This window comes from Amblyraja radiata, chromosome 23, assembly GCF_010909765.2.
Source record: "Amblyraja radiata isolate CabotCenter1 chromosome 23, sAmbRad1.1.pri, whole genome shotgun sequence".
Classification (NCBI taxonomy): Eukaryota; Metazoa; Chordata; class Chondrichthyes; order Rajiformes; family Rajidae; genus Amblyraja; species Amblyraja radiata.
Window position 1 is genome coordinate 27,990,473 of NC_045978.1, and position 26,793 is coordinate 28,017,265.

Genomic DNA, 26,793 nt, shown 5'->3' on the forward strand with positions numbered 1-26,793 from the left:
TAGCAGGATGCATACATGTGCAATAAAGATTAATGGATGGATCCATATTCATTACTATCCTGAGAGAAACATTTTTCAAACATGCATTACAGTTCCTTTGATGAAAATTATAGGTTTATATCCTACCAGAATCTCATGCACCACTTTAAGAAATTAACACTGGTGTGTTTGTGTCTCACCATAAATGCAGGCATGAAAACATGCTTCAAGTGGGGGGGAAATTATATTTAGGAAAAAATTCTAAAAGTAATCTTTGGCAAACAAAACTGAAATAACTGCACCCACACACACACAAAAAGCATGGTCTCTATGACAGTGCTTCCAATAAGAAGCTTTCAATGCAGAGGAAGTCAGCACAAACACCGAACTAATAGTACAAAAATAACTGATGCTTACCTTTAGCCAATGAGATTGCTGTAAAAGGGCACGTTGCCATGATCTTCCTGGCAGTTCGATTAAAACCCGAATGGCTGACCAGTTGCCAAAACTAATTATCTAATTTGTTTTGTTTTAACCCACTTACCTCCTCCCAAACATTAGCCCAAGTACAAAAATGAAATGAATTCCTTTCAGAATTCAGAGCCCTCAGCTCGTTCTTGGTGAAACAGAAAACAGGAAACAAATCAACAAAACTCATCAGCTTGTTTCACTTAGTTCACGTGATCTTTGCCCAGTCAGCAGCCAATGCATTTTCCTTCCTGTATTAGCAGAATTATTGCTCTGATCGTAATGAATGCTTCAAAAAAAAGCGTCCTCCTCCAAAAGAATGTACCAAGTTGTTTCCAGCATGCAGAGCGTTTCCAAAGATTGCTCCCCTGATTGGAGTTTTTTTTAATCTATTTAATTACTGTAACTGAAAGCTACAAACGTCACACCGTGCATATTTTAAATTAGCTCTTTTACAATGAAAGGTGGTGCAATCAGAACACTAAATCTAAAATAACTACAGTAGTACGAGCCATATCTTGCTATTTATAATAATCCCTGTTTAGATGCAGTATTTTCAAAAATCACAACCCCGACATACATATTATTTTTTAAAAACAGGTATATTCTCAGCCAATTATACTGTATCTTCTATTTTTGGAAGACTGGGTCATAACCACTGCTATCTGTGAAAGAGCAACATAGTCATTTGGAGATTTTGGCTTAAAAATATATGCATTTAATTTAAACTGATGCAATGTCTTTAAGTATAATATTGCCGATTTACAAACTAACTTGCTATATCATTCACACTTTATAGTTACTTGCCTGTAAACAAAAATCTCTCTAAATGCAAATGGTATTTACAGTCCAGCATTTTAAAAATAGATTTTGCAGGGTTGGTTGTAGAAAAACAAGGCACTGAATCAAATTTACATTCATGCCTTCCCCACGCTGCTTTCCACATAACCTCATAGCAGGCAAGACATCTGTATTTTTTTTTAAATACGAGTTGCATAAAGCACACTTGCAAAAAAACAATATGCTGCCAGAACCAGAGTTAACTGCTTTTGTTTTTGAACAAGTCTACAGGACAAGTCTACAGAACAAGTCTACAGGACAAAGTCTGAAGAAGGGTTTCGGCCCGAAACGTTGCCTGTTTCCTTCGCTCCATAGATGCTGCTGCACCCGCTGAGTTTCTCCAGCTTTTTTGTGTACCTTCTACAGGACAAAGGTCTGGGCATTCATGTAAATATTTGACTTTATTTATCGAGTCAGTAACAACGTTTTACAGAATGCCCAGTATCGCTGGAGATCACTGAAGTAGATTTTTACTGATTTCCCCATTTTCTACCTTTTTGGGAGATCATCTGAAATCAAATTAACTATCCCAATTAGAAAGGCCAAATTTGTCTTTGCACTGAAATTTCAATTTCCATAAATCACAAGGATGAACTCCAAAAATTGTTCATCCCTGTCTGGCGAAAAAATAAAACGAGGAAGGCGGCCATGGCCAACGAGGGAAAGCAAGGATAGTGTTAAATCCAAGGAAGATTGGCCAGAGGAAGCAGCAAACCGGACTGGAAATTTAGAACAGAGGTGGACAAAGGGGTTAATTGGGGGGTGGGGGGGGGGGAAGAAAGAGCATGAAAGAGCATGCAGGGAATATTAAAACTGATTGTAAAAGCTTCTGCAGATATGCAAAAAAAGAAAAGGTTAATTAAGACAAATGTTGGTCCCTTACAATCAGAGACAGGTGAGTTTATAATGGGAAACAAGGAGATGGCCGAACAGTTAAACGAGTACTTTGATTCTGTCTTCACTAAGGAAGACACATTCTCCCAGAAATGCTAGGGGACCGAAGATCTAGTGGGAGGGAGGAACTGAAGGGAATCCACATTAGTCAGGAAATGGTGTTAGGTAAACTGTTGGGACTGAAGGCAGATAAATCCCCAGGGCCTGATGGTCTGCATCCCAGAGTACTCAAGGAGGTGGCCCTAGAAATCGTGGATGATTTGTTGATCATTTTCCAATGTTCTCTCGACTCTGGATCAGTTCCAGTGGACTGGAGGGTAGCCAATGTAACTCCACTTTTTAACGAAAGGAGGGAGAGAGAAAACGGGGAATTAATGGTCAGTTAGCCTTACATCGGTAGTGGGGAAGATGCTTGAGTCGATTATTAAGGATGTTATTGCAACGCATTTGAAAAGCAGACAGGATCGGTCAAAGTCAGCATGGATTTATGAAGGTGAAATCATGCTTGACTAATCTTAGAAAACATAAAAACATACAAAAATAGGTGCAGACATAGGCCATTCGGCCCTTCGATCCCGCACAGCCATTCAATATGATCATGGCTGATCATCTAAAATGAGTTCCCCATTCCGGCTTTCCCCCCCATATTCCTTAATTCCTTTAGCCCCAAGAGCTAAATTTAACTCTTCTGGAATTTTTGAGGACGTAACAAGTAGAATGGATAAGGGAGAGCCAGTGGGTGTGGTGCATCTGGACTTTCAAAAAGCTTTTGACAAGGTCTCACACAAGAGATTAGTGTGCAAAATTATAGAACATGGTAGTGGGGGTAGGGTATTGACATGGATAGATAACTGGTTGGCAGACAGGAACCAAAGAGTAGGAATTAACGGGTCATTTCAGAATGGCAGGTAGTGAATAGTGTGGTGCCGCAAGGCTCGGTGCTGGGACCCGAGTTAATTAAAATATATATTAATTATTTCGACAAGGGAATTAAATGAGACATCTCCAAGTTTGCAGATGACACAAAGCTGGGTGGCAGTGGGAGCTGCTAGGAGGATGCTATGAGGCTGCTGGGTGACTTGGATAGGTTGGGCGAGTGGGCAGATGCAGTATAATGTGGATAAATGTGAGGTTATCCAATTTGGTGGCAAGAACAGGAAGCAGATTATTATCTGAGAGGTGTCAGATTAGGAAAAGGGGAGGTGTGCTTGGACATCAGTCACTGAAAGTAAGCATGCAGGTACAGCAGGCAGTGAAGGAAGCTAATGGCATGTTGGCCTTCACTGCGAGAGGATTTGAGTTTAGGAGCAAGGAGGTCCTGCTGCAGTTGTACAGGGCCCTGGTGAGACCGCACCTGGAGTAGTGTGTGCAATTTTGGTCTCCTAATTTGAGGAAGGACATTATTGCTATTGAGGGAGTGCGGCATAGGTTCACCAGGTTAATTCCTGGGATGGCGGGACTGTCATATGATGAAAGAATGGGTTGACTGGGCTCGTATTCACTGGAATTCTGACCTTATCTTTTCACATTGATATTGCTCAATGTTAGTCAAGGTGGATAATTTCTGCAATGAAAAGCAGAGGAAGTGAATGTTTAATAAAACTCAAGAACAAATTCAAAACATGTTTTAAGTTTGAAAATCAGAAAAGTAACCCTGGTACCTCCTCCCCCCTCCCCAACCAACACAGCCAGACCCCAGTCTGCAAAGAAAGGACCCAGCACCATCTCCTTCCCATTCACCACTTCACACCTACTTAAGGCAAGACTCCAGTATGAAAAGACTGAACCACCCCATTTCCCACCCCAACCAACACTTCACACCCACTCACAGCCTGACCTCAGTCTGCAAGGACTGGGCCTTTCTACACCCCCCCCCCCTCCTCCAATCACCAATTTACACCCGATTACCCACACCCTCCTTGCTGAACAACATCACTTCATCATCAATAAAAGAGAAGAGGTGGAGAGGCTTTTCAGAAGACCGAAAAGCTGGAAATCTCCAGGACCTGACAATGTTTCCAACTCTACTCTCAAGCTCTGTGCCAAGCAACTGGCACCTGTCTATACAGACATTTTTAACCAGTCCCTGCAAACATGCCCTGTCGCTGCCTGCCTCAAAGTCTCCACTATTGTCCCTGTACCCAAAAAGGCAAGGATTACTTGTCTTAATGACTACAGGCCAGTCGCACTGACCTCTGTAGTCATGAAGACACTTGAAAGGCTTGTGCTGGCCAAGCTGAAAAATATCACGATCGCAGTTTGCATATCGGGCCAATAGATATGTGGATGATGCAGTCAACCTGGGCCTGCACTTCAACCTACAGCACCTAGACCGCCAGGGGACCTATGCAAGGATCCTGTTTGTTGATTTTAGCTCTGCATTCAACACCATTGTGCCAGAGCTACTACATTCCAAACTTTCCGAGTTGACTGTGCCTGAACCCCTCTGTCGGTGGATCACCATCTTCCTGAGACAGGAAGCAGCAAATGAGGCTGGGAAAGCATATCTCAGACCCGCCAACGCTCAGCATAGGAGCACCGCAAGGCTGCGTACTCTCTCCTCTCCTCTACACTAACGACTGCACCTCCACAGACACCTCTGTCAAGCTTCTCAAGTTTACGGACGACACAACCCTGATTGGACTGATCCAGGATGGGGAGGAATCTGCCTACAGACAGGAAGTGTCACAGCTGGCGTCCTGGTGCCATCGCAACAACCTAGAGCTCAATGCTCTTAAGACAGTGGAATTGATTGTAGACTTTAGGAGAGCTCCCCCTCCCCTCATCATTAACAACACCTCAGTCACATCTGTGGAGTCTTTTAAGTTCCTGGGAATCATCATCTCCAAGGACCTTAAGTGGGGGGCAACCATTGACTCCACAGTCAAAAAGGCACAACAGAGGATGTACTTCCTACGGCAACTGATGAAGCACAATCTGCCACAGGCAATGATGGTCCAATTCTATACGGCCATCGTAGAGTCTGTCCTCACCTTCTCCATCATGGTCTGGTTTGGCTCAGCCACCAAGCACGACGCCTGGAGGCTGCAGCGAATTGTCCTATCAGCTGAGAAGATAATTGGCTGCAACCTTCCCTGGTTGCAGTGCACTGTGCACTGCAAGGGCCAGGAAGCGAGCGGGCAAGATCATCTCTGACCCCTCTCACCCTAGCCACAAACTCTTTGAATCACTTCCCTCTGGAAGGCAACTCCGGATTGTCAAAGCTGCCACAGCCAGGCATAAAAACAGTTTTTATCCACGAGTAGTTGCTCTATTCAACAGCCAAAAATCTGTAGCCTCCCTTTGATGTGGTATTTTGTTGGATCACCTGCTTGATCAATGGTGTTTTATCATTAATGTTTTATTATTATTATTATTAATGTTTAGTGTTTTCTGAGTCATTCGTAACTGTCATTGTATGTCACTTGTGGGCGGAGCACCAAGGCAAATTCCTTGTATGTGAATACTTGGCCAATAAACGTACTTACTTAAGAACATATTTAATATATCTTTGTTTTATGATCGTCCCAAAACTCTACCAATAAGACCCTCATAAGCACAAGTGGAACTGTGGTATAAACAAAAATATATATATTTTTAAAGTAGGCAAGTTCTACCTTTCTGCATCAAACATAATAAGAGGTCGATCTAAAGTCGTTCTCCCTGCCCTCGAGGACGAGGACAATACTTATGTGCAGGAATTGCTATCAGATACTTTGATCTGTTGTAAAAAATTGCCTGAAATTAAAAAAGCCCCAAAAGGAAGCAAAATATCAGAAATAACAGACTTTTGACTTACTGGAACCACGACTTCCTGTGTGCATCTGGGAAGTTGCCTTCATTACTGGTATACAGTTATCTTACTCTGTTGTATGGTTCAAGCATTTCAACCTCATCTTTAAGACTTATTCTCAGCATTCTCATAGCAATTGCATTATATAAATCATATCTTGCCATTATGTAGTAATTTATTCTAATGTTAATAATTTACAATTGTAATTGAAATGTGGGTTATTCACAAATGAACATAATTTACATGTAAAATTTATAATGACGTTATATATAAAATACTATTACAGCATCGATACATGTACACGTGCCCACTATAAAGAGAGATACATAATGTAACATTAAAACTAATCACCAGCAATGGAAATAAAGACAACAACTGTAACAACTGCGATAAAGTCTACCTCTTATTTTGCAAAGAAACATTTGTGCATGTTCTCAATGCCAATATTGAAACAAATCACTTGAAAGCTTGCTTCCAAGTTAAGGAAACTTTTACTTTCAACATTCAAGATCTTTTGAACCAGGAAGCATGCGTCAATGGAGGAGGAAAAAAACTGTGTAGTTCATTTTCTTTGATTAAAATTAATTGCCACTTTTTCCTCAGAACAAGCAATTGCCAATCCTATAATGGTAAACGAGTTATTTTCTGTGTTGACCTGACTAAATTGGCCTTTTAAGATCTAAACTAGAACATTCATTGAAGTCTGAAATTTGCTGCTTAAATCCAAAAGTTGTTAAAGCTGCTAATAAATCTGTGAACATAGCTTCCGAGGATGAGCCAAGAATTTTGTATGAATACACCCCAATACCGTAGCATTTTACCCATTTATTCAGGATGCAATCTGGTGCCATGGGTACTATAAAGAAAATTAGAGGCCCCTGTGGAGAAGGCAATTCTAAATGGCAACGAGGTTTTAGTTCAGATTTCCAACATCCAAAGGGCTACTTTGTGCAATGTCAGATAATTCTGCTTCTCCCAATTACACTTCCTTTTGCTTCTTTATCTGTCCCATCTAGAGGATAAGATCCGCACATATTGATAATTCCATCTATACCTTGCACTGTCACCCTATTTTAAATCATTTAATGTCACCAATCTATCCTTCCAAAGATCCTCCTTTCATCTTTCTCTTCCCTCAGATTTCTCCCCATACGAGGACTGATTTAGTTCTTAGTTCCCCCATTTTGAAAGAAATGTTACTGAGCTGAAATATTAACACAGCTTCTTGCTCGACATATGCTATCTGACCCGATCATTTCCACCATTAAAAAAAACTTTCAATCACAAACCACATACGTGATAGACAAAAATAGGAACAAAGCTTTGGTCAGGTGACATTTCGGTTTAGGACCCTCCTTCAGCCGTAGAATCAGTCTGAAGGATCCCAACCCGAAACAGCACACATCCATGTTCTCCAGAGATACTGCCTGACCCATCGAGTTACTCCAGCACTGTATTTTTTGTAAACAAGCATTTGTAGTTCCTTGTTTTAATAAATCTCAATTGTTCAATGGTTCCTTTATTATCACATGTGCCAGTGAAATTCTTATTTTTGCATATAGATCAGAAGATTATTGCCATACACAAGTACATAATAAACAGAAACTTTTAATGCAATACCCAAAGTCAAACCGTTGAACAGTTCTTCAGTGAGCTACTGAAACCAATGCTCCCATCACACTCTTGAATCCCAAGCCTATTTCCTTGGACATCAGCAAATAAAGTATGCCCCCTTGGTTTAAAGGGGGGAAAAAATGGAACAAGAGCTGCCGTCTCTGTAGCAATTTGTTTTTTTAACAGCATAGTTTCTGAAACTCCAGGCATGCCACCCATTGGGTTTAACGGAACCAAAAAACTGGTGAAATGCATTTTACCAAACAATTGCAGATCCAAAAATCTAAATTGTATTTTAGAGCATAATCCAATCTAGAAAATTGTGCCTTTATGCAGAATCCCTTCCAAGATTCCAATATTTAACTGCACTTAAAGAATTACAGCAGGTACTTAACTGGAATTGCATCCTACCTATTGATGATCTTTTATTATCAAGCAAGTTGTGAGGAGGTCCAAAGAATAGGCCTTTAACATTGTGCGATTACCAGCCAAGGATTATTTTCTTAACATAAATCCAGCGTTTTAATGTTACATTTCATGGGTGACATTACTCTTTCACAATTGAAATGCATAAAGGAACTGATAACAGACACTTGCTAGTTCAAAATGGCGGACTGCAGGAGTGGGGCGCCGTTGTGTATGGCTGCTCTGCCTGCAGTCCGTCCTTTCACCCTTTTTAATTTTATTTTTAGTCCTGTTACTACAAAATGTTTGTTGGAGGTCTTCTTTTATGTGGTGGGTGGGGGGAGGGGAAGGGGGAAACTTTTCCTGGTCCCTACCTGGTCGGAGAGGCGGTTTCCCTCCGAGCTGCTTCTTCGCCCCTTCCTCGCGCCCTACCATCAGACTGTTGCAGCGTTTCCTGTCGGGATCGGCCGGGACTACAGCTTCGGCGGCGGTGCAGCGCTGGGACACCAACACGGAGTGGGTGATGCCTTACCGGGTCACCGTGCGGTAAGCTCCGAAGTACTGTGACCGTCGACCAACATCCGAGGAGCTGTGGCTGCGGAGCGTCCAGTCGCAGGCGGCGCTGGATTTAAACACCGCGGAGCCTGGGATTCGAGATCACCAGAGTCGAAGCTCCAACCAGCGCGGTCTGAAGACTTCGGGTGCCGCGGTCTCCGGGGAGGAAGCGGCGCTCCAGACATTTCCAAGCCGCCGAGGAGTGTTCACCCGATGCCGGCATTCCAGCTTTCTGACAAGAGGGCCTGAAAACATCGGACTGGCTGCGGAGGCCACAAATAGGCCCCGACCTCGGGTGATCACAGAGGGAGAGGACTGAACTTTCTGATGCCTTTCCCCACAGTGGAAATGTTTTATTCTGTTGTGGGGGGACGTTTGTGTTGAATTATACAATATGTTGTGTCATTTTTCTTAATTTTAATTTTTCTATGGATGTACGGAAGCTTAATTATTTGTTTTCTATGTAAAGCACTTTGGTCTCAACGCGAGTTGATTTAAACGTGCTATATAAATAAATTTACTTTACTTTACTTTACTCAGTGTGTAGGAAGGAACAGCAGATGCTAGTTTAAATCAAAAATAGACACAAAATGCTGGAATAACTCAGCGGGACAGGCAGCATCTCTGTGGAGAGAAGGAATGGGTGACTTTTCGGGTCGAGACCCTTCTTCAGTCTGAAGAAGGGTCTCGACCCGAAACGTCACCCATTTCTTCAATCCGGAGATGCTGCCTGTCCCGCTGAGTTACACCAGCATTTTGTGTCTCTCTTGCTACTCAGTAGCAGCTTCAACATCAGCAGAACTTGTTATGGTGATGACTTATGGACACTTCATGGCACAGAGGTTTAGGTGGGACAAACTTTAATATTACTCTAAAATCAAACTATTGCAGATATAAATCTTAAATAAAAATCTGAAGCATTACCAACATATTTAATTTTTACAAACAAATCCTTTCATCGTGGAAAGTGAATCAAGTCACAAGGCTGCAATTTCAACATATAGATGATGGTAGGAAGAGCAGAAATTAACCGTGCATATAAAATGTAAGAAATGGGAATGGAACATCATCTGAATTGATACATTGTTCAGAAATTGCCCAACTACTTAATGGAGAAAAAAATGCAACCATTTGGCTCCTTTACTCTTATTTCGTGACAAGAGGCAAAGGAGAAAGGATCCAACAATATACCCTGCAGTGCTTTGTGGATCCATAAGTTTTAAATTCGAAAGGAAAAAGGGATCAAGAGATATAGTTTTGGAGATGTCCAGAGGAAGTAGATCATTGAAAGGACAGTATAACAGGAAAGCAGTGATTATATATTTCAAAAGTATACACTAAAATGGATAAACTATAGGTGGAACAGGTACTTCCCAGGAAAATCCTTCTTCGATTTGGATAAAAAAACAATCACACCCACTAAAAAGAAAAATGGTGATGTAAAACATTGCCTAGATAGACAATGTGAAATATTTAAACAGCTGCTTAAGGCAAACTGGAAACACAATCAACAAGAACGGAGGCAAGTAAGGAATAGAGGTTCATCCACTCAATTTTTTAAACTTTCATAGATACTGAACTTGTGCCAGAGGACTGATCTGGTCTAATGTTTTTCCTCTGAACTGATAAGCAGGTTCTTATGAACTAGTCAGCTAAATGTTGATTTTGGAAATATCTACAGAGTTCTATGCAAGATAAAGTTAATCATTAGAAAGGTAGTGGCTTAATTAAGGGGTGACATAATTTGTAATTTTAATGAGGCAAAGACACGAGTTTAGTTTATTGTCATGTGTACTGATCTGATATGAGATCGGATCAACCATAGAAAAGTACAGTACAGGAACAGGTCCCGCGGCCCAGAATGTATGCGCCGAACATCATGCCAAGTTACAAAAAAACTCCTCTGCCTGCACATAATCTATATCCTTCAATTCCCTGCATAATCATGTTCCTATCCAAAAGCCTCTTAAATGACACTATCCTCTCTGCCTCCACCACCGTTCCTGGCAGCTCGTTCCCAGCACCCATCACCCTCTGGGTTTAAAAAAAACTTTCCCTGCACATCTCCTTTAAACTCTGTCCCTCTCCCATTAAAGCAATGTCCTCTTGTATTTGACATTCCAACGCAGGGGTAAAGGTGCTGACTGTCTACCTTATCTGTGCCTATTGTCCTTGAGAAGACGCCAAGCAAACTCCATGGGCTGCTGTTGTCCCTCTAGGGAGAAGATGCTCGCACAGTGGTATAGGTTTAGTATACTGAACATTTCTGAAGTATTCAACGATGTATAACAAGAATCATAGTCAATAGATGAGTTAGAGACAAAAACATAAGCAGCATTGTCCTCCAAGAGTTGGTGCTTGGAAAACTGCTTTTCTCGATATCCACTGCACTATCAATCTGGCCATTGATATTGAATACATTACGCCAAAATGTTTAATGACGGAAAAAGGGAGGGTGTAAATTACACAAATAATTGTCAAATACAATTTAGTGCACTTGCGAGGAAGGTGGCAAAAATACTTCAAATGGAAAAACAAACAAAAGGAGAAAAATTAACAGGATAAAATGTGTTGGTACATCACGGTTTAAATTAGGAAAGTGAAGTGCGACATAAAAAAAATCTTCAAGGTCACATTCTCCGAAAGTAATGTTGAGCACAAAATCAAAATCACGAGGCACAATCTATTCAAACATCAGCTGGGCTGTGTTCACCACTCTCTGCAGGATTAGGTGGTCGAAGGCAGAGTTACAGTAGCAGGATGAGCTGCATTCTGTCTGAATACTTTGAGCATTTAAGAGAATCCTCATGGACATGCTGCATCTTCTAATCACATCTTCCCATTTCCGCCTTCCGCAGCGACTGACCCCTCAACTCCTTGGTTCAATCGTCCCTTCCCACCTAAACCACCGCCTCCTCAGGTACTTTCCCCTGCAACGCAGGAGATGCAACACCTGTCTTTATACTTCCTCCCTCAACTACATCTAGGGACCCTGACAATCCTTTCAGGCGAGATAGTTTCATAGGCACCTCTTCTAACCTCGTCCACTGTATCTGGTGTCCCTAATGTGGCCTCCTGTACATCGGCGAGACCAAACATAGACTCACCCACCATTTCACTGAGCACTTCAGCTCAGTTCGCTGAGGCCTATGGGATCTCCCGGTTGACAACCATTTCAACTGCCCTTCCCAATCCCATTCTGGCCCTTGCCCTGGGCCTCCTCTATGGCCAAGGTGAGATCACACACAAATTGGAGATATGGGCAGGGCACAACCCAGCAGTATAAATGCTGAATTCTCTAATTTTAAGTAACCTACTAAAATTCCCCTTCCTCTACCCTAGTAATTTAACCAGTTCAACAGTTCACCTCGTCGTATCCCTCTTGAGATCACACCTTCGCAACACTAGGCTTACCAGGGCACCTCCTTGTCAGAGGTCCTTTGGTGCCAGTCCTGGTCTTTTCTTGCCTCCAGCTATTCAACTTTCAGTCAGATGAAGGGTTCCAACCCGAAATGTCACCCATTCTTTTTCTTCGGAGATGCTGCCTGTTCCGCTGAAATCTTTGTTTTTCTACATTATGTGTTTTGTTGATCACTGCATCATCTGTGACGGGACCAGGTTAGGTTGCTGATGATATGGATGCCAAAGAAGCTGTCAACACCTCCACAGCACCTCAGTTGATTAAAACAGGGTTGTACTAACCCCTTTGAACAAGGTTTAAACAAAGAGCTCATTCTGATTTCAGACAGGAAATGAATACCATTCACTATTTTGCATCTTAAGTTAATTTTTTGCAGCAGCTCACTAGCACAGGTTGAGCTAGGTTCAAGGACATTACAATGCTCAAAAGCATTTTCTATGAAGCTGATCCAGTATTTCAAGTTTTTCTGATCCATCTTTTCCACAAAATTGTACTTTTCGAAGCCAATCACCAAGTGAGAAAAATAATCAGGAAAGCTATTCCTCATCATTCTTCATCAGTCTGGAGGGTCTCGACCCGAAACGTCACCCATTCCTTTTCTCCAGAGATGCTACCTGTCCCGCTGAGTTACTCCAGCATTTTGTGTCTCTTCGATTTAAACCAGCATCTGCAGTTCTTTCCTACACAGGAAAGCTATCATCAAGTCAAGTTGCATAGAATGGTAACAGGCCCCACAGCTCACTGAATCTGTGATGACCACCTTGCCAGTCTATACTAATCCTCCTTTTCTGCATTAGTTCCATATCCCACCATGCCTTGCTCACTCAAATAATGCCCAGATGCCTTTTAAATGTTGTTACTGTTTCTTCCTCCACCACATTCTCTGGCAGCTCATTCCAAATACTGTGGGGGGGAAATGTACCCCTCAAATCCCCTTTAAACCTTCTCCCTATTAAAACTAGCCCTCTAGTTTTAGTGACCCCCTATATTGGGAAACAGACATTATCAGTCTGAAGAAAGGTCTCGACCCGAAACTTTCAGTCTGAAGAAAGGTCTCGACCTGAAACGTCACCCATTCTTTCTCTCCAGGGATGCTGCCTGCAGGGATAGCTGAGTTACTAGCTATTTACCCTATATCTACCTCATATGCATACACCTCCATCGTGCCTTCTTTGCTTAAAGTAAAACAGATACAGACAATTCAATCTCCTCTTGTCACTCAAGCCATCCAATACAGGCAACGTCATTGTGAATTTGTTTGCATCTCCGAGTTAAATCACATCTTTCCAGGAGTGTGGTGACCAGAACGGCACACAATATTCCAAGTGTAACCTAAGTAACATGTTGTATAACTGTAACATGCTGTTCTAACTCTTGTACTCAATTGGCCTGGATACTGGAGAAGCAACAACCCTCAGCACCGCTTTAAGAGAGCTACCCACAAAAATCTCAATGTTCTCTATTGCAACAGAATTATGTTTCAGGTCGTCAAATGCTGTTAGGCATACCATGTGCTCGAAATAAACTGTAACTGTGATGTTGTCAAGACTAATAAGCAAACTACATTGAGGAATTCACACCTGAAGCAAGGCAAGAAGTAAAATGCACAATATCTTAGATATTTTAACATTCATACCAAGGATAAAATATGAATATTACACTAATTTGAAGAAATAAAACGTTAACATTTGTTGCATTTAGTCATCTTATGGGTTTAAAATGGATACATACAAAATATGTTCTTCTGGGCCCAGAGCTTGCTGAACTGCAACCGTGGTTCCGTTTCAGAGGCCATGAAACAAAGAACCCAACTATCTTTGAGCATGCTCACATTCCTCCCTCCAGCAACATTACTTTAAAATAGATTGATCATTCATCTTACAACAGTATCTAAGAAAACTGTGCAGACAGACTGTCAAATTAGTATTTATGTGGAAATCGTAGGAAAAGACCAGTCAGCCCATGTGCTTATTTCGCCATCCAATACAATCGTAATCTTTCACTTCAGGGGTACGTTCCTGTACAACTACCATATTCTTTAATTCCCTTCTTAAAAATGTATTGATCTGTGCTGAAAATACTCAGCAACTGATTTTCCAGAACTCTATTGTAGCAGTATAGTTGTTGCCCTACAGTGCCTGCAATCCGGGTTTGATCTTAACTTTGGGTGCTGTCTGTACGTAGTTTGTACGTTCTCCCTGTGACAGTGTGGATTTTTCTGGGTGCTCCGGTTTCCTCGCACACTCAAAAGATGTACAGGCTTGTAGGTTAAATGGCTCCAGTAAAATTGTAAATAGTAAATTGTACCTAGTCTGTAGGATAGTGCTAGTGTACGGGGTGGCTGCTGGTCGACACTGACTCAGTGAGCCGAAGGGCCTGTTTCTGCACTGTATCTCTAAAGTAAGTCAAATCACTTCCTTCCAGATGAACAAATTAATTGAGTTAGGCCACTAATCCTGGTTCTGAACACATCGGCCAGGAGAAAGCATCAACTCTGCATGCAGCTTGTCAAGATCCGGAGGAAATTGGTACATTTCAGTGTGATCATCTTTCCCTCAAAAGGATGACAGTACCCTTCTACTCAAGTCCCTCCTCATCAATTCCTGGTTTAGGTTTTTTTTTCCCCTCCTCAATTAGTTGGCCTTCACTGCATTCTTTCTATCCCAAGAACATATTGACTTAAAGGAGACCAGACCTGCAAACAATATTCCAGATATAATCTGGGGCCCTGTGTGATCAGCACAGGAGATCCCTATTTAAAGGTTTAGATATATTTGTGTATTTTTACAAAACTGGAGAGATTTTGAGGAACAAGATTATTATTCAGTTTTTTACCGCAATACACTGTTCTTAACAAAAATCTACCCATAACTTCAAGACCGAAAGTCAAAAACTTTTTTCATGGCAGACAAATCTTCATCGTTTTACCACCAATTTTGGACACCAAAAATGTGACATTTAAAAACTCTGCCACATTTAGTTATAAATATTTTGAGGAACAAGATTAATTTGAGGAACAAAATAAACTTCATATGGCCCCTCATACATATACGTTTTGATAATGATCTAGGAAAATATCTTCATCAATACTAAGAGAAAAATACAGTAACATAAGATAATACAGTACAGTAAAGATCCCGTAACGGTCGTTGTGCTTGGTGTCCATTGTCACAACGACTGTTATCGGGGTCGGTACCTCCGTAAGTTAAATCACGGAGGCTCCAAACCTCTACTGCTTTTCAAACATCCAACGAGGTATCCTATGGAAGTAGCGATTTTTGGGCGATTTAATTATTTTTTTCCTATTTTTTGGACATAAATTGGTCACCAAAACTAAGAAACAGCGCCAATCTTCAATTTGGCAACACACTGTCTCTTGTTTACCTTTCGTACGGACCAAGTCGCTAACTTCATTCCTTCATGTCAACTTTGGGAAGCTTCGCAAACGACCGTTACGGAGACATTTTACTTGCTAAAAAATCAGCCCAAATCAAACGTTCTGACGAATCATCGGCCATCGATATAGCTCAAATCCATAAGGTAATGTACCGTTTAGATCACATTGGTGAAAATGTTTGGTTTTCGCTAATAATGTAACATTCCTTTTCTGGGACACCAAACCTTTGTGTCCATCTGTGTGTATGATGAGTAACGTGCGTTGCCATGTCCACTCGGATGGATGCAGTATTCTACTACAAGATCAGGTGAATGAAGTGGAAACGGTGTTTGCAATTTTATTGTTCCTTGTGGTATTCATAAACATAGAAAGGAATAAGAAATACGTGCACTTACTGTGCCCACCAGGTCACTGGTGGACACTACGCGACAACCATCACATAAAATGTTTTTGTGAATTTTTATGTCATTTTCGGAAACCTGTCATCAATATGCATGCTATGTTTTCTTATATTTTTTGTTAATACCATGTTAGTCATGAACCCAATAAAGTGCTTGTCAACTTTTTTGAAGACATTTGAAATTTGACCTCCTTTGTCACATTTGCAGTATTGTAAAAAGACACATTTGCTTTCCTAACCAGAGCCAGCATGATCTTCCTCACAGATATTTGCTATAGACCCGGAGTTGCGCAGTGATGCAACAAGCCGTTTGGGCCACTATGTCCATGCCAGTCACCTTGACCAGATGCACTAATCCCATTTTCCCACATTAGGTCCATATAAATGAATGAACGAAGGAATACGCTTCATTCTCTTCCTTGTCTATTCATACATCTTCCTCAATATCCCTTAAACATTGAGATTATAGCCTCTGGTAGCAAGTTCCAGATAAAAAGAAAGTCCCCATAAAATTCCCTTTAAACCAATATTATTTTATTTTTAATGACCTCACTATTTACCGATCAATGCCTCTTACAATTTTATATCTCCCCCAGGTCACCCTCAATCCCCTACACACCAGGAAAAACAAGTCCAATCTATCCAATCTCTCCCCACAAGTCATTCAATCCAGACCAGATCTTGATAAATCTCCTTTCCACTCTCTCCAGCACAATCACAATCTTCTTAGAGGGTTGCAACCAGGACCAAAGATCTGACCAGGACTGCACAAAATACTCCCAAATGTGATCCAAACAGTATTTTGTAAAGTTGCAACATATCATCTCAACTTCTGTAGCAAACTCTAAAGTTACTTTGTTCATCAACATTCCTTCGTGCCCAACCATTTACTGCATTTACTATCCCCATTCAACTTCCTAAAATACATGATCTCTCACTCAACCAAAGTGATTACACATTTTATAAACATTTCGCCATTGTTATTGTCTTCAAACTTTCTAAATTTCCCCACAACAGGTCACATAAAAGACACCTCTAAATGAATTACTCTGTTCTGCATTCATAGAGGAACCAATGGACATTTCAGACGTAGATACAAAGCTGGTTGAACAAAATAACAAAAATCAAATTTTGAAATATCAATTTCATAAAACGTTGCTGAATCAACTCATGAATAAAGTTCAGGAGTTTCAAGTGAGGTTTGATACGTGTAGACATCATGTGTAACATTATGGGGAGTGGTTGCCAAGAAGGAGAAAGGAGGGAAAATGCATCGTCCTTTATGGCTATCGGGAGAGAATTAAACAATTTAGAGGCAAGTGGCTGCATATTTACAAGGGAGAAGCCCAGGGTAAGTACTCCATGGCTAATAATAATTCAAAATAAATTCAATGCAGAGAAAGGAAATTTTGTAAATAGTAATGAAAGATCACATCACTGTGCTCCCATTTCCTGGTTCACAAAGTGGGTAACTTGGATAAAGAGAATGCAGCGATTGCCTGTTTGCAATTCACAAAGCGCTTTACAAAAGATTAATGCATCGTTCCAGGCAAACTTCCAACCGTACTCAATATATACAATTATAACTTGTGCCAACGACGATATACTTTAGGAATCTAACAAAGATCCAGTGATTTAACATGTCAAAATGGAAAGAATCACCCATCAATCTAATCCATATTCATTACATGCCATTACTCAAACTACCCTTCCCTACCACCCATACATATTGAATACAGGTCCTGCTGATGTGTAACACATGACAGAAAAAGCCTTGCTTAAAGCCAACTTTAGTCATTTATATGAAATATTTGAGCAACTTAATACAGCACAAGGAGGCCATAAATGGGGTAAGTTCCTTCTAATTTACAAATACGCAACTTTATTTCTTTGCTTCTTAGCAAAACATAAATTGTGATTTGCACTTAATTTGCATCTTTCAGGGTTTCCCAAAACCACAAATAATTAGTGAATTTCCAAAATCTGTCATTGCTGTAATGTCGAAAAAGCTGTTCCCATAAGATCACAAGACTTGGGAGCAGAATTCGACCATCGGCAAATCGAGTCTGCTCCGCCATTTGACAACCAATTGGGTGTCGGCGAGCACCCACAAGCAGCAACATGCCATCCATAGAAAAATCAGTTCAAGAAATACACAAGCGATAATTCTACTGCTCTGCCAAGGAAGATGCTACTGTTTTTTTTTTAGTCTATTGTGAGAATAGAGGCCTTGGGTAAGCATCGCAAATGAAAAAATAGGTACCTCTGGAAGCATAGTACACTATGATGACCTTTAAATTTAGGCCTCAAGTATCAGAGCCTACAAAAGGTGTAAGTGCTAATGGATGGGTCAAGCTGAAATACATGTAGGGCTCGTTGGTGACCAGAACTATTCGGATCCATATATTGTTTCTCGGACTTGCAAATATTTACACAACTACGTAAACAGGAAAATATCTTTCTGTATTTACAGTTCAATTTAAACTTTTAGTTTAAGGCTAAAGGTACAACATTGAAACTGAGCCTTCGGCCCTCGAGTCCAGCCAATCACTGATCACCCGTACACACTAGTTCTATGTTATCCCATTTCGCATCCACTCCCCACACACTTGGAGCAATTTACAAAGGCCAATTAAGCTATAGACCCACATGTCTTTTGGGATGTGGGAAGAGACCAGAGCACCTGGAGGAAATCTAGTCACAGGAAGAATGTGCAAACTCCACACAGACAGCATCTGAGATCAACATATCGTGTTGAGAGGCAGCAGCACCAGAGTTAGAATTTTGGTCCGCTTCTGTCACAGACTGTGTGTAGAAATGTAGTAATTTTCAATGGATGCAATTATTGAAGCTTGGCACAATGAACAAGACCCACATTGTAATCCTGAACAAGCATAAATAAATTAGAAGACTGCTTCAGATTGCTGCTCTTCAAGGGGGAATGGGAATAGAGGCAATGCTAATCAAACTTTCAAGCAACTGTTTGGTACCTGTAAAGACACATCATTTACTGATGGAGCAGTATTGCCACAGAAAGTCGAGGCAATGTTCAAAACTCTTCAACACTCAGAACTGCTGTAAATTTGGGAGCAACAGCAGCAGGAGATTAGCAAGAGATACGACTGATTGGCTCTAGCCCAAGTGGGAGGAGAGAAGTGAGTCAGTGCCGGGAAAACAGTTGAAAACTGAGGAATTTGGTTTGTAAATTGGTAAATCAGGCAATTTATCAGTCAATTTAAGGAAGACGGCTCTTTGCGAGCGGCAGTGAATGAAGTGCCCTGTGAGTAAAGTGTGAGTCTTTGGCTCAAGTCTTTGGCTCAAGTCTTCGGCGAGGAGGCTGAGGAGAGGAGACCACGCAATACGCTTGAGAGGTAGAGACGAAAGAAGGAGATGTCAGGCAAGCTGATTCAGTGCGATGCTTGCAGTATGTGGGAGGTCAAGGACACCGCTGGTGCCTCTGGCTGCTACAAATGCGAGAAGTGCATCCAGGTAGAGCTCCTGAAGGGCCGTGTTGGGGAACTGGAGAAGCAAGTGGATGACCTCCGGTTCGTCCGAGAAACGGAGTCGTTCCTCGACAAGTCCTACAGTACGATTGTTACACCTAAGGTACTGGAAGAGAGAAGGTGGGAGACAGTGAGAACGGGAGGGAAGCATGGAATGCCAACGTCCCCGGGTGTTGTACCTCTTGTGAACAGGTTTACCCACTTAGAAGCTGTCGGGACAGAAGAGGTGTTTACACTGGGCGGCGGACTGGCTTGTGATGCGAATAGGGCTGTTGAGCCAAAACCAAAAATGCCTAAGGCAGGCAACGCCATTGTAGTGGGAGACTCCATTGTGAGAGGTACGGACAGGGGTTTCTGCGGCAACAGACGGAATGCGAGGATGGTGTGCTGCCTTCCTGGTGCCAGGATCCAGAATGTCACGGACAGAGTGCAGAAAATCCTCAAGGGCGAAGGTGAACATCCGGAAGTGGTAGTGCATGTCGGCACAAACGATGTCGGAAAGAAGGGGATGAATATTCTGCAGCGTGACTTTAGAGAGCTTGGAAAAATGCTGAAAAGCAGGACCTCCAGGGTTGTTATCTCCGGTTTGCTTCCAGTTCCTCGTGCTGGCGAGAGCAGGAACAGGGAGATACGGGACCTGAACGTGTGGCTGAGGAACTGGTGCACGGGGCAGGGATTTAGATTCTTAGATCACTGGGATCTGTTTTGGGGTAAGGGGGAACTGTACAAAAGGGACGGATTGCATCTTAACAGGTGTGGGACCAGCATTCTGGCAGGCAGGTTTGCCACTGCTACACGGGTGGCTTTAAACTGAATAAGGGGGGTGAGGTGTCGAATGGGATAGTGGAGGATGGAGTTAAAGGGAAAGGGTTTCTTAAATGTGTGAGCGTAGAGACAGAGGGGTGTAAAATGAGGGTAGAAGCAATAGGTAGCAAGGTGAAAAGTAAAAGTGGCAGGCAGACAAAACCAGGGCAAAAATCAAAAAGGGCCACTTTTCAACATAATTGTATAAGGGGTAAGAGTGTTGTAAAAACAAGCCTGAAGGCTTTGTGTCTCAATGCAAGGAGCATTCGTAATAAGGTGGATGAGTTGAATGTGCAGATAGCTATTAATGACTATGATATAGTTGGGATCACGGAGACATGGCTCCAGGGTGACCAAGGCTGGGAGCTGAACATCCAGGGATATTCAATATTCAGGAGGGATAGAGAGAAAGGAAAGGGAGGTGGGGTAGCGTTGCTGATTAGAGAGGAGATTAACGCAATGGAAAGGAAGGACATTAGTTTGGAGGATGTGGAATCGGTATGGGTAGAGCTGCGAAACACTAAGGGGAAGAAAACGCTGGTGGGTGTTGTGTACAGGCCACCTAACAGTAGTAGTGAAGTTGGAGATGGTATCAAACAGGAAATTAGAAATGCGTGCGACAAAGGCAAAACCGTTATAATGGGTGACTTCAATCTACATATAGATTGGGTGAATCAAATTGTCAGGGGTGCTGAGGAAGTGGATTTCTTAGAATGTATGCAGGATAGTTATCTAAATCAACATGTAGAGGAACCAACGAGAGAGCAGGCTATTTTAGACTGGGTTTTGAGTAATGAGGAAGGGTTAGTTAGCAGTCTTGTTGTACGTGCCCCCTTGGGCAAGAGTGACCATAATATGGTTGAGTTCTTCATTAGGATGGAGAGTGACATTGTTAATTCAGAAACAATGGTTCTGAACTTAAAGAAAGGTAACTTTGAGGGTATGAGACGTGAATTGGCCAAGATTGACTGGCAATTAATTCTAAAAGGGTTGACGGTGGATATGCAATGGAAGACATTTAAAGACTGCATGGATGAACTACAACAATTGTTCATCCCAGTTTGGCAAAAGAATAAATCAGGGAAGGTAGTGCATCCGTGGATAACAAGAAAAATCAGGGATAGTATCAAAGCGAAGGATGATGCGTACAAATTAGCCAGAAAAAGCAGCATACTCCGCGGAGGACTGGGAGAAATTCAGAGACCAGCAGAGGAGGACAAAGGGCTTAATTAGGAAAGGAAAAATAGATTATGAAAGAAAACTGGCAGGGAACATAAAAACTGACTGCAAAAGTTTTTATAGATATGTGAAAAGAAAGAGATTAGTTAAAACAAATGTAGGTCCCTTGCAGTCAGAAACAGGTGAGTTGATCATGGGGAACAAGGATATGGCGGACCAATTGAATAACTACTTTGGTTCCGTCTTCACTAAGGAAGACATAAATAATCTGCCGGAAATAGCAGGGGACCGCGGGTCAAAGGAGTTGGAGGAATTGAGTGAAATCCAGGTTAGCCGGGAAGTGGTGTTGGGTAAATTGAATGGATTAAAGGCCGATAAATCCCCATGGCCAGATAGGCTGCATCCCAGAGTACTTAAGGAAGTAGCTCCAGAAATAGTGGATGCATTAGTAATAATCTTTCAAAACTCTTTAGATTCTGGAGTAGTTCCTGAGGATTGGCGAGTAGCAAACGTAACCCCACTTTTTAAGAAGGGAGGGAGAGAGAAAACGGGGAATTACAGACCAGTTAGTCTAACATCGGTAGTGAGGAAACTACTAGAATCAGTTATTAAAGATGGGATAGCAGCACATTTGGAAAGTGGTGAAATCATTGGACAAAGTCAGCATGGATTTACAAAAGGTAAATCATGTCTGACGAATCTTATAGAATTTTTCGAGGATGTAACTAGTAGCGTGGATAGGGGAGAACCAGTGGATTTGGTGTATCTGGACTTCCAGAAGGCTTTCGACAAGGTCCCACATAAGAGATTAGTATACAAACTTAAAGCACACGGCATTGGGGGTTCAGTATTGATGTGGATAGAGAACTGGCTGGCAAACAGGAAGCAAAGAGTAGGAGTAAACGGGTCCTTTTCACAATGGCAGGCAGTGACTAGTGGGGTACCGCAAGGCTCAGTGCTGGGACCCCAGCTATTTACAATATATATTAATGATCTGGATGAGGGAATTGAAGGCAATATCTCCAAGTTTGCGGATGACACTAAACTGGGGGGCAGTATTAGCTGTGAGGAGGATGCTAGGAGACTGCAAGGTGACTTGGATAGGCTGGGTGAGTGGGCAAATGTTTGGCAGATGCAGTATAATGTGGATAAATGTGAGGTTATCCATTTTGGTGGCAAAAACAGGAAAGCAGACTATTATCTAAATGGTGGCCGACTAGGAAAAGGGGAGATGCAGCGAGACCTGGGTGTCATGGTACACCAGTCATTGAAAGTAGGCATGCAGGTGCAGCAGGCAGTGAAGAAAGCGAATGGTATGTTAGCTTTCATAGCAAAAGGATTTGAGTATAGGAGCAGGGAGGTTCTACTGCAGTTGTACAGGGTCTTGGTGAGACCACACCTGGAGTATCGCGTACAGTTTTGTCTCCAAATCTGAGGAAGGACATTATTGCCATAGAGGGAGTGCAGAGAAGGTTCACCAGACTGATTCCTGGGATGTCAGGACAGTCTTATGAAGAAAGTCTGGATAGACTTGGTTTATACTCTCTAGAATTTAGGAGATTGAGAGGGGATCTTATAGAAACTTACAAAATTCTTAAGGGGTTGGACAGGCTAGATGCAGGAAGATTGCTCCCGATGTTGGGGAAGTCCAGGACAAGGGGTCACAGCTTAAGGATAAGGGGGAAATCCTTTAAAACCGAGAAGAGAAGAACTTTTTCACACAGAGAGTGGTGAATCTCTGGAACTCTCTGCCACAGAGGGTAGTCGAGGCCAGTTCATTGGCTATATTTAAGAGGGAGTTAGATGTGGCCCTTGTGGCTAAGGGGATCAGAGGGTATGGAGAGAAGGCAGGTACGGGATACTGAGTTGGATGATCATCCATGATCATATTGAATGGCGGTGCAGGCTCGAAGGGCCGAATGGCCTACTCCTGCACCTAATTTCTATGTTTCTATGTTTCTAACAGGCCACCAAATGACAAAACCTGTAGAGGCAGTTGACCGGTCACAGCTAGGTTGACGTGCCATGGTCAGGGTCATAGCAGCAGGGCTCGCCAGTTGGCTCGGGTACTAATCAATCTTCTCAGCATCTCTTTCTATTGCCAGAAAACTTACTGCAGCTTTCAGTATGAACTATATTTGCATACATCCAAATCAACACTCCAACCCCCCCCCCCTAAAAATCTAATTATTATAACTCCACTAGTAAATCACCAAGTCTTGCATTTAAATATCTTATGGCTCTAAGTTTCATATACTCTTATTATCATCCCAACAATTTTGCTGAAAACTTGTTGAATGTTTCCTCAAATCTCATTTTGGATCGCTTCACAATTAATTCAATTCCATTTAAACAATTTGTAAGCATTTCACCATTATGAATATAATTTGTTCTTCAAAGTTATTCCAAAAGCAATTTAACTAAAAAGTGAAAGTGTTGAAAATATGAATAGTTATCGCATGTTGGTTATAGAAATATGAAATTGAGTTATCAACTGAAGGTGTGATACAAGTATGAAGAATGTGATGGAACAAATTAGATAGCTGATGCAACTAGATCACATTGGAGCAATCTAGAGAGGGCAGAACAATTTGAAGAAAGTTGCTTATGGATTTCAAAAGTTTGATTGTTATATCTTGACACAAGACACAAACTCAAGAGCTGGCAAGGCATAAAAACACATCCCAGAAACTGATGTTTATCTACAGACAACGATCTAAAATATGCCAATCATCCATCAATGGAAGAACAACCTTACAGCATTCTTAAAATGTATAATTTCTACACATGTTGAAAATCTTATATACTTAAGTTGTGTGTGTGTGTCTGTGTGTGTGTGTGTGTCTGTGTCTCTGTGTGTGTCTCTGTGTGTGCGTGTGTGTCTCTGTGTGTGTGTGTGTGTGTGTGTGTGTCTGTGTGTGTGTCTGTGTGGGTTTGTGTGCCAATGGCTGCACGCTGTGTTCATGCGCTGCGAGTGACGTCGCCCGGCCACGCCGCTTATGCCCAGCCCGGGTATTCACAAATCTGAAAGAACTTTGAAAAAAAACCCATTGTTTTCTTGCTCTCGCTGCAAGTGATGTCACCCCCCCGACCACTCCCCCCATTCTTGTGCCCTGCCTGGAGCCTGCAGCGAGGGAGTATTGCGTTCGGGAACCAGCCCTCTCCACTGATGACGCGCCCTCAAACTCTACCCCCCTCCCTCTCTGCCCCCCTCGTGCTCCCCCTCCCTCTCTGTGCCTCTCTCTGTGCCGCTCTCTGTATCCCATCCCTTTCTAGCCGCGCCTGCGAGTTGGGGGCTATGCATGAGTGGATAGCGGGGGCGATGGGGTAAAAGGAGTGAATGAATAATATTAATATAATATTAATGGGGGTGGTTAGTGTGTGCATGTGGAGGTGGTTAGTGCGTGTGTGTGCGTGCGTGCGTGTGTGTGTGACGCCGCAGTCCGCCACCTCCCTCCACGTTGAGGGGACGGGACCCAAGGGATCCCACTTGGTCTAGTAAACTTTAAAAATCGCATAGCCTTTAGAGTTTAGAGATACAGCGTGAAAACAGGGCCTTCAGCCCACTGAGACCTCGCTGTCAAGCAATTATCCATGCACTAGCCTTATGTTATCGCACTTTTGCATCCTACACACTAGGAGCAATTTACAGAAGCCAATTAACCTACAAACCTGCATGTCTTTGAAATGTGGTAGGAAACTGGAATTCCAAGAAATCCCATGCAGTCACAGGGAGACCATACAAACTCCACACTGATAGCATCCGTAGTCAGGATCAAACCCGGGTCTCAGGCGCGGAGAGGCAGCAGCTCTATCACTGTGCCACTGTGCCACCCTTAAGTAATTAAGCAAAATCTCGGCGGGCTAAAAGTACTTCAGATTTACCATACCACGTGGTATTTCATTCATCAGTTTAAGACTTTATCATTTCGCCATGTATACAAATAAGATTTTTTTTTAATGAATCTCAGAAGAATGGTCTTCAATGATTTTCCATATTTAACCTGTGCAAAGATAAGATGAATTATTAACTTAAAATTAATTGCTAATAATTTTAGATTCACTGTGTAACTTATATATTTTGGGTAGGAATACAAAGAGACTAAAGTATCATAGGCATGTAATTGCACACAATGAAGTAAAAGGCCTCTCACTATACTGTGATTATCCATTCCAGTACTCTAACTGCAGCAGTTTTATTAACCCCCTGTGCAAGGTTCCCTTTTCCCCAAACCAAGCACTTGTTAAACCATGAAATATTCAAAACTTGCTGTATTTTTCTTGTAAAATTGTAAGATTGAATGTCAATTGTAATGTCCTTGGAGGACAAAGAACATGATTACTTTCTGCTTTTGCAGCAAGATACAAGTTACAAGTTCTTTGCATTGTCATGACAATAAAACATTTTTGAGGGTTAGTGTGGTGGCTGCCAAGATTGAGGCAATGACATATATTTTTTTGACTGCTTGTCTAAGAATACCGAATATCTGCATCAATGAATGAGGTGCCCTAAAAAAAGAAAACCTTCACAAAAGATAGACACAAAAAGCTGAAGTAACTCAGCGGGTCAGGCAGAATCTCTGGAGAGAAGAAATGGGTGCCGTTGCGTTAAACCAGCATCTGCAGTTCCATCCTACACATATAGCCTTCACAAAATTAGCTTCAAGATCCTGCTATCCCCATCTAATGCGTTTACAGTCTTGTCTAATCCCAAGTTAGACTCCTTGATAATCTTAGTCACTTCTTGTTTTTTTTTACCATTCTTTGTTTCCTCTTTTTGCTCAATAATTGGCTGCCACTATCATCCACTAAAACTCTTCATTAAACTCCTATCTGGGAGGGGATCTGGTACTTTGACTCCGAGTAGTCTGTCCTTGGCTAACAAACATTTACCAATCAACATTTTTAAAATCTCTCATGTCTCAATATGCTCTCTTTTGGGGAAACAGTGTTCCATATTGATTCCATCTTTTCTGAAATAGTACTTCCTAAAATATTTAAACTGGACAAAAGTTCCCTACACTGTGCTTCAACAAATGTCCATTTATGATAACTACATTATTTAATATTTTAAACATTCAAGTTCATTAATTCCTACAACTTTAGCACTGTAACTGTTCCCTTGCGAAGGCCCAAAAACCATCACAGATGTCCATCACAAATATTTTTACAAGTTTATTTTTCCAACTTATTTGGATTTTAATGCATGTTGCAGTATTAAAATGTATCTAAATCTCAGCATGTTAGCATTTTTGTTGTTTCTCAAAAATGTAGTTAAAGTTATCTCCATTACGATGTTAGCTAGAGTTTTCTTGCACTTTGACCCAGCAATGAAGAATGGCAGTAATTCCTTCCAAGTCGGGGATGTTTTCACTTGATTTATGCATTTGTTTCTTGCACCAAGACACATATCTGAACGTCAAGCCACAATTTTAATTTTGCAGCACTCAACCACGAATTGGAAGTCTCTAATATTGTGGATAAGGTCTGTGGGCAAGCTTCTCCCTGAAGGGATTTCTGTGTTGTAGAAAAGGAGTGATT

At 41.8% G+C, this 26,793-nt stretch overlaps 1 protein-coding gene across 8 annotated transcripts in view; it reads right to left on the reverse strand.

Moving 5' to 3' along the window:
* The window catches only part of ncoa3 (nuclear receptor coactivator 3), a 209,252-nt gene that overhangs the window by 90,984 nt on the left and 91,475 nt on the right, over positions 1 to 26,793 (reverse strand). Inside the window, exon 1 of one of the 8 annotated variants that reach the window (XM_033041881.1) lies at positions 3,536 to 3,557. The exons of 6 other annotated variants lie outside the window; for them this stretch is intronic. The gene's annotated coding sequence lies outside the window, so the exon portion shown is untranslated. Of the gene's footprint in view, positions 1 to 396; positions 555 to 3,535; positions 3,558 to 26,793 lie in introns of those variants that run through there. One more of the 8 variants, XM_033041880.1, reaches the window with a different exon arrangement.